This window comes from Dermochelys coriacea, chromosome 14 (genome assembly GCF_009764565.3).
Source record: "Dermochelys coriacea isolate rDerCor1 chromosome 14, rDerCor1.pri.v4, whole genome shotgun sequence".
Classification (NCBI taxonomy): domain Eukaryota; kingdom Metazoa; phylum Chordata; order Testudines; family Dermochelyidae; genus Dermochelys; species Dermochelys coriacea.
Genome location: NC_050081.1, coordinates 32,670,632 through 32,683,608, shown reverse-complemented (window position 1 = coordinate 32,683,608; position 12,977 = coordinate 32,670,632). Strand labels below are relative to the sequence as shown.

The window sequence follows — 12,977 nt, the reverse complement described above, 5'->3', positions numbered from 1 at the left end:
CCTGCCCTAGGAGGGAAGCAGGGAACAGCTGTCTGTGCTAGGAACTGCATAGACACGCTGCAACTCAGAGCATCCAGTGAAGGGGAGCGACAACAGCTGCTGGTTAATACAGTGATGGGAGCATGGGACAGAGAGAGAACCAAACAATCCTGGCAGTGGATGCATAGATAGATTGATTAGATAGATAGATAAATAATGACCAATGATTCCTAACACTGCAAGATCAAATGCACTACAAATTGGGATAAAGAAGAAGGGCAAGAGCATATTTGGATATAGGCTGGCTGACCTAGTGAGGAGGGCTTTAAACTAGGTTCAATGGGGGCAGGTGATCAAAGCCCACAGGTAAGTCAAAAACATGGAGACCTGGGAGAAGGGTCAGAATATGGGGGAAGCATGGGCTGCTATAGCAGAAATAAGGGAGAGACAAGACAGAACTGATGGGGGGGAATCAAATCAGTATCTTAGATGTCTGTATGCTAATGTGAGAAATATGGGGAATAAGCATGAAGAACTCAAAATGCTAGTAAATAAACACAACTATGACATAGATGGTATCATGGAGACTTGGTGGGATAATATGCATGGCTGGAATATTGGTATAGAAGGATACAGTTTGGTCAGGAAGGACAGGCAGGGGGAAAACAGAGGAGGTGTTGCCTTACATATTAAAAATGTATACACTTGGACTGAAATTGAGATGGAAATAGGAGACAGACTTGTTGAAAGTCTCTGGGTCAGGATAAAAGGGGTAAAAAACAAGGGCAATGTCATCGTAGGGGTCTACTACAGACCACCTACCCAGGTAGAAGAGGTGGATGAGGCTTTTTTTAAACAACTAACAAAATCATCCAAAGCCCAGGACTTGGTATTGATGGGGGATTTCAACTCCCCAGACATCTGTTGGGAAAACAACACAGCAGAGCACAGATTATCCAACAAGTTCTTGGAATGGATTGGAGACAATTTTTTATTTCAGAAGGTGGAGAAAGCTACTAGAGGAGAGGCTGTTCTAGATTTGATTTTGACAAATAGGGAGGAACTGGTTGAGAATTTGAAAGTGGAAGGTGTCTTGGGTGAAAGTGATCATGAAATGGTAGAGCTCATGATTCTAAGCAATGGTAGGAGGAAAAACAGTGTTGTACTTAAAGTACTGCAAAGGATCTTTTCAGGGGAAATAAGGCAAAGTGCCACATTTATTGGTAATACATGTATCAATCAACACTCTATCATATGCATATGGTATATATTACACTCATGCACACACAAGCACACTCCATCTTGTTGTTGTTACCAACTAGTTGCTCCCCTTAACTTCACTGGCCAGGTGAATTAGATGTGGGAGGGGAGGAGCAGGGCTTCTGTCGATCCGGATCGATGCTCCGATGTTGACAAGACGAGACCTGGGGTCCTTTGCAAGACACCTCATATTTATAGCAGTTTCCCTCTCATGCAAATCTATACCAGATACGAAATCTGCGTCTGTGTCCATTGGTCCTTTGTGCTGATTCCTTCTGGGTGTTGTCTTAATGATGCCACATTTATTTTCAAAGAGGATATTTTCAAAAGAAGGTGCTTGCTTCTACTCCCAAGGCTGTCAATGTGTCTGATCTTCTTTAGTGAGCCCACTTGACAAGTTTTATTGTTCTTGGGTCTGGCTTCCATCTCCTCTCCAACTTTGCAGCTGTCTGGAGGTGCTTGCCTTCCACGCCTTACCCATTCACACCTCGTTCATTCAACAGGGCAATTGATTAACGGGGGGGATGGGGGGGGAAGAGATCTTATTCTACTTCTAGCAAAAAGACATTTTTAACATTATACCCAGGCTCAATACAAAATTTTCTATATAAGGATCTGATACAAAGTTGTAGGAAAATAGAGGCATAATACAAAGTCATATGAACGTTATGTGAAGATGCTTAATGCAGAGATTTATCTACAACAGCACAATAAAGACAATGGATTTCAGGAAGGCAGACTTTTTAGTAAACTTAGGGAGTTGGTAGGTAAAATCCCATGGGAAGCAAGTCTAAGGGGAAAAATAATAGAAGACAGTTGGCAGTTTTTGAAAGAGACATTATTAAGGGCACAAGAGCAAACTATCCCATTGTGTAAGAAAGATAGGAAGTATGGCAAGAGACTACCCTGGCTTAACCAGGAGATCTTCAATGATCTAAAACTCATAAAAGAGTCCTACAAAAAGTGAAAACTAGGTCAAATTACAAAGGATGAATATGAACAAATATCACAAGTGTGTAGGGACAAAATTAGAAAGGTCAAGGCACAAAACGAGATCAAACTAGTTGGGGACATAAAGGGTAAAAAGAAAACATTCTACAAATACATTAGAAGCAAGAGGAAGACTAAGGACAGGGTAGGCCCATTACTCAATGAGGGGGGAAAAACAATAACAGAAAATGTAGAAATGGAAGAGGTGTTCAATGACTTCTTTGTTTCAGTTTTGAACATCTAACATAGTGAATGCCAGTGAAAATGAGGTAGGATCGGAGGCTAAAATAGGGAAAGAACAAGTTAAAAATTACTTAGACATGTTAGATGTCTTCAAGTGACCAGGGCCTGATGAAATGCATCCTAGAATACTCAAGGAGCTGACTGAGGAGATATCTGAGCCATTAGTGATTATCTCTGAAAAGTCATGGAAGATGGGAGAGATTCCAGAAGACTGGAAAATGGCAAATATAGTGCCCATTTATAAAAAGGGAAATAAGGATAACCCAGGGAATTACAGATCAGTCAGATTAACTTCTGTACCCAGAAAGATAATGGAGCAAATAATTAAGCAATCAATTTGCAAACATCTAGACAATAATGAGGTGATAAGTAACCGTCAGTATGAATTTGTCAAGAACAAATCCTGTCAAACCAACCTGATAGCTTTCTTTGACATGGTAAAAAGCCTTGTGGATAGGGAAGAATCGGAAGATGTGGTATATCTTGACTTTAGTAAGGCTTTTAATACTGTTTCACATGACCATCTCATAAACAAACTAGGGAAATACAACATAGATGGAGCTACTATAAGGTGGGTGCATAACTGATTGGAAATCTGTTCCCAGAGAGTAGTTATGAGTGGTTCACAGTCATGCTGGAGGGGTGTAATGAGTGGGGTCCCACGGGGATCGGTTCTGGGTCCAGTTCTGTTCAATATCTTCATCAATGATTTAGATAAGGGCATAGAGAGTACACTTATAAAATTTGCAGATGATACCAAGATGAGAGGGATTGCAAATGGATAGGATTATAATTCAAAATCATCTGGACAAACTGGAGAAATGGTCTGAAGTAAATAGGATGAAATTCAATGAGGACAAGTGCAAAGTTCTCCACTTAGGAAGGAACAATTAGTTGCACACATACAAAATGGGAAATGACTGCCTAGGAAGGTGTACTGTGGAAAGGAATCTGGGGGTCATGGTGGATAACAAGCTAAATATGAGTCAAAAGTGCAACACTATTACAAAAAAAAGCAAATCTCATTCTGAGATGCATTAGCAGGAGTGTTGTAAGGAAGACATGAGAAGTAATTCTTCCACTCTACTCTGTGCTGATTAGGCCTCAACTGGAGTAGTGTGTCCAGTTCTGGACGCCACATTTCAGGAAAGATGTGGATAAATTAGAGAAAGGCCAGAGAAAAGCAACAAAAATTATCAAAGGTCTAGAAAACATGACCTATGAGTGAAGATTGAAAAAAAATTGGTTTGTTTAGTCTGGAGAAAAGAAGTCTGAGAGGGGACATGATAACAGATTTCAAGTACATAAAAGGTTGTTACAAGGAGAAGGGAGAGAAATTGTTCTTCTTAATCTCTGAGGATAGAACAAGAAGCAATGGTTTTAAATTGCAGCAAGGGAGGTTTAGGTTGGACATTAGGAAAAAACTTCCTAACTGTCAGAGTGGTTAAGCACTGGAATAAATTGTCTAGGGAGGTTGTGGAATCTCCTTCATTGGAGATTTTTAAGAGCAGGTTAGACAAACACCTGTCAGGGATAGTCTAGATCAGGATGGGCAAACTACAGCCAGCGGGCCACATCTGGCCCGCAGGACCATCCTGCCTGGCCCCTGAACTCACAGCCGGGGAGGCTAGCCCTGGTCCCTCCCCTACTGTTCTCCCTCCCCCGCAGCCACATTGCTGTGCAGGCAGCGCTCTGGGTGGTGGGGCAGCGCGCTCCTGCGTGGGTCCCGGGGGGCAGTCAGGGGACAGTGGGTGGAGATTTGGGAGGGCCAGTCAGGGCCGGGGAATGGGGGGGAGGGTTGGATAAGCATGGGAGTCCCGGGGGGCCTGTCAGGGGGTGGGGCTGTGGATAGGGGTTGGGTCAGTCAGGGGACAGGGAACGGGGGGGGTTGGATAGGGGTTGGGGTGCTGGGGGGTTGGTTAGGGGCAGAGGGTCCCAGGGGGCAGTCAGGGGACAAAGAACAGTGGGGGTTGGATCAGGGGTGGGGTCCTGGGGGGGCAGTTGGGGCGGGCGTCTCGGGAGGGGTGGTCAGAGAACAAGGAGCAGGGGGCGTTGGATGGGTCGGGGATTCTGAGGGGGGCAGTCAGGGGGCTGGAAGTGGGAGGGGGCGGATAGGGGCAGGGGCCAGGCTATTTGAGGAGGCACAGCCTCCCCTCCCTACCCTCCATACAGTTTTGCAACCACCCATGTGACCCTTGGGCCAAAAAGTTTGCCCACCTCTGGTCTAGATAATACTTAGTCCTGTCATGAGTGCAGGGAACTGGACTAGATGATCTCTTGAGGTCCCTTCCAATTCTATGATTCTACGAGTCTATGAAAGTAAGTTTTCTATTTCAATTAAATATGTTAGAGTATTAATGTACAGGGAAAATTTAATATCAGAAATATGAATTGTCATTAGAACTCTTTGAGACTTTAACTATCAAATTATGCAGACATCTACAGATCAGATTTTTTAAAAAAAATTTCATCAGAAAAAATTGACTTTTCATTGAGGTTGTGAGAACCAAACAATTTCAGCCTAAATCTGGGCAAACTTTTTGGCCCAAGAGCCATATGGGGGTTGCAAAATTGTATGGAAGGCTGGGTAGGAGAGGCTGTGGAGGAGCCAAGAGTAGAACCCAAGTCTCCTGACTGCCACTGACTGACACAGTACAGAGAAAGGATTCAGAGTAGCAGCCGTGTTAGTCTGTATTCGCAAAAAGAAAAGGAGTTCTTGTGGCACCTTAGAGACTAACAAATTTATTTGAGCATAAGCTTTCGTGATGCATCATCGGATGCATTCAGTGGAAAATACAGTGGGGAGATTTAGTATACACACAGAGAACATGCAACAATGGGTATTACCATACACACTGTAAGGAGAGTGATCACTTAAGATGAGCTATTACCAGCAGGTAGGGAGGGTGGGGGGAAGGAAGAAAACCTTTTGTGGTGATAAACAAGGTGGGCCATTTCCAGCAGTTGACAAGAACGTCTGAGGAACAATGTGGGGGGGGGGAAATAACATGGGGAAATAGTTTTACTTTGGGTATGTCTACACTATGAAATTAGGTCGAATTTATAGAAGTCGGTTTCGTAGAAAGCATTTTTATACGGTCGAGTGTGTGTGTCCCTACACAAATGCATGTAGTCGGCGGACTGTGTCCACAGTACCGAGGCAACCGTCAACTTCCGGAGCTTTGCACTGTGGGGTAGTTATCCCACAGTTCTCACAGTCTCCACTGCCCATTTGAATTCTGGGTAGAAATCCTAGTGCCTGATGGGGCTAAAACATTGTTGCAAGTGGTTCTGGGTACATATCGTCAGGCCCCCGTTCCCTCCCTCCCGCCATAAAAGCAAGGGCAGACAATTGTTTTGTTGATTTTAATTCCCTGTAAGCCAACCCTGTAAGCCATGTTGTCAGTCACCCCTCCCTCCATCAGGGCAACAGCAGACAATCATTCCTCACCTTTTTTCTGTGTAGACGCCATACCAACGCAAGCATGGAGCCCGCTCAGATCACTTTGGCAATTAGGAGCACATTAAACACCACACACATTATCCAGCAATATATGCAGCACCAGAACATGGCAAAGCAAAACCGGGTGAGTAGGTGACGTCAGTGCACTTACGAGAGTGATGAGGACATGGACACAGACTTCTCTCAAAGCACGGGCCCTGCCAATGTGGGAATCATGGTGCTAATGGGGCAGGCTCATGTGGTGGAATGCTGATTCTGGGCTCGGGAAACAAGCACAGACTGGTGGGACCACGTAGTATTGCAGGTCTGGGATGATTCCCAGTGGCTGTGAAACTTTCGCATGCGTAAGGGCACTTTCATGGACTTTGTGACTTGCTTTTCCCTGCCCTGAGGTGCAAGAATACCAAGATGAGAGCAGCCCTCACAGTTGAGAAGCGAGTGGCAATAGCCCTGTGGAAGCTTGCAATGCCAGACAGCTACCGGTCAGTTGAGAATCAATTTGGAGTGGACATATCTACTGTGGGGGCTACTGTGATGCAAGTAGCCAACGCAATCAAAGATCTGCTGATATCAAGGGTAGTGACCCTGGGAAATGTGCAGGTCATAGTGGATGGCTTTGCTGCAATGGCATTCCCTAACTGTGGTGGGACCATAGACGGAACCCATATCCCTATCTTGGCACTGGAGCACCAAGCCAGTGAGTACGTAAACCGCAAGGGGTACTTTTCAATAGTGCTGCAAGCACTGGTGGATCACAAGGGACGTTTCACCAACATCAACGTGGGATGGCCGGGAAAGATACATGATGCTCACATCTTCAGGAACTCTGGTCTGTTTCAAAAGCTGCAGGAAGGGACTTTCTTCTCAGACCAGAAAATAACCATTGGGGATGTTGAAATGCCTATAGTTATCCTTGGGGACCCAGCCTACCCCTTAATGCCATCGCTCATGAAGCCATATATAGGCAGCCTGGAGAGTACTCAGGAGCGGTTCAACTACAGGCTGAGCAAGTGCAGAATGGTGGTAGAATGTGCATTTGGATGTTTAAAAGCGCGCTGGTGCAGTTTACTGACTCAGTTAGACCTCAGCAAAACCAATATTCACACTGTTATTACTGCTTCCTGTGCGCTCCACAATATCTGTGAGAGTAAGGGGGAGACGTTTATGGCAGGGTGGGAGGTTGAGGCAAATCGCCTGGCTGCTGGTTACGCACAGGGGCATCTGGGTGAGGAGGCTATGGAACTTGGGGAGGAGGGCAGTTGGTTACACAGTGGCTGTAGTGGCGGTCTGTGCTCCTGCTGCCTTTCCTGCAGCTCAACCATACGCTGGAGCATATTAGTTTGATCCTCCAGCAGCATCAGCATTGAATCCTGCCTCCTCTCATCATGCTGCCACCACCTTTCAGCTTTAGCCCTCTCTTCAGCCCACCACTTACTCTCTTCAGCCTGCCACCTCTCCTCCCAGTCATTTTGTGCTTTCCTGCACTCTGACATTGTCTGCCTCTATGCATTCTTCTGTGCTCTGTCAGTGTGGGAGGACAGCATGAGCTCAGAGAACATTTAATCATGAGTGCATTTTTTTCGCCTTCTAATCTTTGCTAGCCTCTGGGAAGGAGAAGATCCTGTGATCCTTGAAACACATGCAGCTGGTGGAGAAAAAAAAGGGACAGTGGTATTTGAAGACACATTTTATAGAACAATGGGTACACTCTGTCACGGTAAACCTTGCTGTTAACATTACATACATAGCACATGTGCTTTCATTACAAGGTCGCATTTTGCCTCCCCCCACCGCATGGCTAACATCGGGGAATATTTCTGTTCAGCCGTAGGCAAACAGCCCAGCAGGTACGGGCACCTCTGAATGTCCCTTTAAGAAAAGCACCCTTTTACAACCAGGTGACCATGAATGATATCACTCTCCTTAGGATAACACCGAGAGATAAAGAACGGATGTTGTTTGAATGCCAGCAAACATACACTGCAATGCTTTGTTCTACAATGATTCCCGAGTACGTGCTACTGGCCTGGAGTGGTAAAGTGTCCTACCATGGTGGATGGAATAAGGCTGCCCTCCCCAGAAACCTTTTGCAAAGGCTTTGGGAGTATATCCAGGAGAGCCACGAATGCCAGGGCAAATTAATCATTAAACATGCTGGCTTTTAAACCTTGTCTAGTATTTTAAAAGGTACACTCACCAGAGGTCCCTTCTCCACCTGGTGGGTCTGGGAGGCAGCCTTGGGTGGGTTTAGGGGGTACTGGCTCTAGGTTCAGGGTGAGAAACAGTTCCTGGCTGTCTGGAAAACTGTTTTCTCTGTTTGTTTGCTGTGAGCTATATATAACCTCCTCCTCCTCATATTCCTCGTCCCCAAAACCTGTTTCCGTGTTGCCTCCATCTCCATTGAAGGAGTCAAACAACATGGCTGGGGTAGTGGTGGCTGAACCCCCTAAAATGGCATGCAGCTCATCATAGAAGCGGCATGTTTGAGGCTCTGACCCAGAGCGGCCATTCGCCTCTCTGGTTTTCTGGTAGGCTTGCCTCAGCTCCTTAAGTTTCACGCGGCACTGCTTCGGGTCCCTGTTATGGCCTCTGTCCTTCATGCCCTGGGAGATTTTCACAAATGTTTTGGCATTTCGAAAACTGGAACATAGTTCTGATCATACGAATTCCTCTCCCCATACAGCAATCATATCCTGTACCTCCTGTTCGGTCCATGCTGGAGCTCTTTTGCGATTCTGGGACTCCATCATGGTCACCTCTGCTGATGAGCTCTGTATAGTCACCTCTGCTGATGAGCTCTGCATGGTCACCTGCAGCTTGCCACACTGGCCAAACAGGAAATTGAAATTCAGAAGTTTGCAGGCCTTTTCCTGTCTACGTGGTCAGTGCATCTGAGTTGAGAGTGCTGTCCAGAGCGGTCACAATGGAGCACTCTGGGATAGCTCCTGGAGGCCAATACCATCTAATTGCGTCCACAGTACCCCAAATGTCACATAAACATCACCCTATACCGGAAATCTACTGACTGCTATTCCTTCCTATATGCTCCAGCTTTCACCCAGGTCACTCCACACAATCCATTGTCTACGATACAACCGCATTTGCTCCAATCCCTCAGACAGAGACAAACACCTACAAGATCTCTATCAAGCTTTCTTACAACTACAATACCCACCTGCTGAAGTGAAGAAACAGATTGACAGAGCCAGAAGAGTACCCAGAAGTCACCTACTACAGGACAGACCCAACAAAGAAAATAACAGAACACCACTAGCCATCACCTTCAGCCCCCAACTAAAACCTCTCCAACGCATCATCAAGGATCTACAACCTATCCTGAAGGACGACCCATCACTCTCACAGATCTTGGGAGACAGACCAGTCCTTGCTTACAGACAGCCCCCCAATCTGAAGCAAATACTCACCAGCAACCACACACCACACAACAGAACCACTAACCCAGGAACCTATCCTTGCAACAAAGCCCGTTGCCAACTCTGTCCACATATCTATTCAGGGGACACCATCATAGGGCCTAATCACATCAGCCACACTATCAGAGGCTCCTTCACCTGCGCATCTACCAATGTGATATATGCCATCATGTGCCAGCAATGCTCTCTGCCATGTACATTGGTCAAACTAGACAGTCTCTACATAAAAGAATAAATGGACACAAATCAGACATCAAGAATTATAACATTCAAAAACCAGTTGGAGAACACTTCAGTCTCTCTGGTCACTCGATTACAGACCTGAGAGTGACTATTCTTCAACAAAAAAACTTCAAAAACAAACTCCAACGAGAGACTGCTGAATTGGAATTAATTTGCAAACTGGATACAATTAACTTAGGCTTGAATAGAGACTGGGAGTGGATGGGTCATTACACCAAGTAAAACTATTTCCCCATGTTATTTCCCCCCGCCCCCACTGTTCCTCTGACATTCTTGTCAAATGCTGGAAATGGCCCACCTTGATTATCACCACAAAAGGTTTTCTTCCTTCCCCCCACCCTCCCTACCTGCTGGTAATAGCTCATCTTAAGTGATCACTCTCCTTACAGTGTGTATGGTAATAACCATTGTTTCATGTTCTCTGTGTGTGTACATAAATCTCCCCACTGCATTTTCCACTGAATGCATCCGATGAAGTGAGCTGTAGCTCACGAAAGCTTATGCTCAATAAATTTGTTAGTCTCTAAGGTGCCACAAGCACTCCTTTTCTTTTTAGTACAGAGATAAAGTCACAGAGGGAAACAATACAACCTAGCAATAACTGAGCGACACTACTAGCCCATCATTGCCCAGAGATGAAAATGCAGCTACAATTTGGTGCCATAAATCAATGTGTAAACAGGCAGCAGGCCATATGTGCGGTATTGGGGTGGAATCATCACAGACGAGCTGCCATGTGGGACTCCGGATGAGTCTACGTCCCATTTCCCAGAAAAGGGGGAATCAGACTGTGTGGGCATTTAGTTGGTGTCTGTAGCAATAGGGGCACAATGTTGGCTAACATTGTTAGATTTGGGTTTTACTTTGTTCCATACTCCATACTGCATTTGATCAAGCCACATATTGGGCCAGATCCTCAGATGGTGTAAACTGACCCAGCTACAGTGACTTTAAGGGAGTGATGCCAATTTACACTCCTGTGATAACTCACCAGAGTAGTGCTCTGGTTGTGAGCGGTGAGGAGCCCTCACTACTCCAGTCAATAGAAGTGATGAATGCTGTGCACCTTTGACATTGACATAATGAGATATTATGGAGAGGGGAATTGGAGTCATTCCCTCTCTCACTATAATCCTGGCCACTGCCCTTGTCTTTCCCTCCACAGGCAGGACATGATGAACTAAGAAAGAAAATGTCCTACCAACATAACTGAGTTCCTTCTCCTGGGATTCTCTGACATTCGGGAGCTGCAGATTTTGCACTTTGTGGTGTTTCTAGTACTCTACCTTGCAGTCCTGACAGGGAATCTTCTCGTCATCATAGTCATAGCTCTTGATCACCACCTTCACAGCCCCAGGTACTACTTCCTGATGAATTTGTCCATCCTGGACCTCGGTACCATCTCTGTCACCATCCCCAAGTCCATAGCTAATTCCCTCATGAACACCAGGTCCATTTCCTATTCTGGATGTGTCAAGGATTCTTCCCCACTCTGAACTCGAGGGTACAGATGTGGGGACCTGCATGAAAACCTCCTAAGCTTACTTTTACCAGCTCAGGTTAAAACTTCCCAAAGGTACAAACTATTTTACCTTTTGCCCTTGGACTTTCACTGCCACCACCAAACATCCGGGTTTATTTTTTGAGAAAGCATTGTTTGGAAACGTCTTTCCTGCCAAAATCCTCACCAAAACCTTGCACCCCCCTGCTTGGGGAAGGCTTGATAAAAATCCTCACCAATTTACATAGGTGACCACAGACCCAAACCCTTGGATCTTAAGAACAATGAAAAAAAAGCATTCAGTTTCTTACCAGAAGAATTTTAATAGAAAAAACAGTAAAAAGAATCACCTCTGTAAAATCAGGATGGTAAACACCTTACAGGGTAATTAGATTCAAAACATAGAGAATCCCTCTAGGCAGAACCTTAAATTACAAAAAGATACAAAGACAGGAATATCCATTCTATTCAGCACAGTTTATTTCCTCAGCCATTTAAAGAAATCATAATCTAACGCATATCTAGCTAGATTACTTACTAAATTCTAAGACTCCATTCCTGTTCTGTCCCCGGCAAAAGCATCACACAGACAGAGAGAACCTTTGTTTCTCCCTCCCTCCAGTTTTGAAAGTATCTTGTCTCCTCATTGGTCGTTGTGGTCAGGTGCCAGCGAGGTTATCCTAGCTTCTTAACCCTTTACAGTTGAAAAGGTTTTTCCTCTGGCCAGGAGGGATTTTAAAATTGTTTACTCTTCCCTTTATTTTTATGACAGGATGTGTCGCCCAAGTCTTTTTCCTTGTCTTCTTTGCTGTAGCCAACTTCGCCTTACTTACCATCATGGCGTATGATTGATACGTCACCATCTACAAACCACTGCACTATGAGACTATAATGAACAGGAGAGCTTGTGTCCAAATGGCAGCCAGTGCCTGGATCAGTGTAACTGTCTATTCTTCACTGCACACCAGGAACTCATTTGCAATCTCCTTCTGTGAAGGCAACATGGTGGATCAGTTCTTCTGTGAAATCCCTCAGCTACTCAAGCTCGCCTGCTCTAACACATACCTTGGTGAAGTTGAGGTACTCATCTTGGATGCATGCTTAGGCTTAAGCTGTTTTGTTTTTTTAATTGTGTCATACACTCAGATCTTGCAAACAGTGCTGAGAATCCCCTCTTAGCAGGTAGGCATAAAGCCCTATCCACCTGCCTCCCTCACCTCATTGTGGTCTCCTTGTTTGTTTCCACTGGCATCTTTGCATATCTGAAACCCACTTTCAGCTCTCCATCAGGTCTGGATCTCATGGTGGTTGTTCTTTATTCCGTGCTGCCGCCAGTGCTGTATCTGATCATCTACAGCATGAGGAACAAGGAAATCAAAGCTTCCCTGAGGAAACTGACTGGGTGGAGATTATTCACCAAGAATAAAATGTCTATATTTCTCTTATGAACATGGTTTTATCTGTGTTTCTTTACAAACACAATCAATTGATGATACTCTGTTATTGTCCCCATAAGAATATAGTGTGTGATTTTTTATTCAAAATGCTGTATTTATAGTGGTAAATCCATACTTGCTCCACAAAATCAATGGAGTTATTATAGGTTTATACCAGTGTAAGTAAGATACCCATTAACACGTCTCCAGTCATAGGGAAGGAGGCGGGGGCTGGGGTGCTTAGGGATTACAGATTGTTGTAATAAACCATAAATCCAGTGTCTCTATTCAGTCCATGATTTTTAGGATCTAGCAAAGTTATGAATTTAAGCTCCCAGGCTCATCCCTTGAAGGTGTTGTGCAAGTTTCCTCTGGGAGAAGGACTGAGAGATCAGATATAGAATGATCACTTTATGAAAAGTGTTCAC

At 44.9% G+C, this 12,977-nt stretch overlaps 1 pseudogene; it reads left to right on the top strand.

Annotated features, from left to right (window-relative positions):
- The first annotated feature begins 4,785 nt into the window (after nt 1-4,785).
- LOC119843075 lies at nt 4,786-12,561 on the top strand (annotated as a pseudogene).
- The last annotated feature ends 416 nt before the right edge of the window (nt 12,562-12,977 follow it).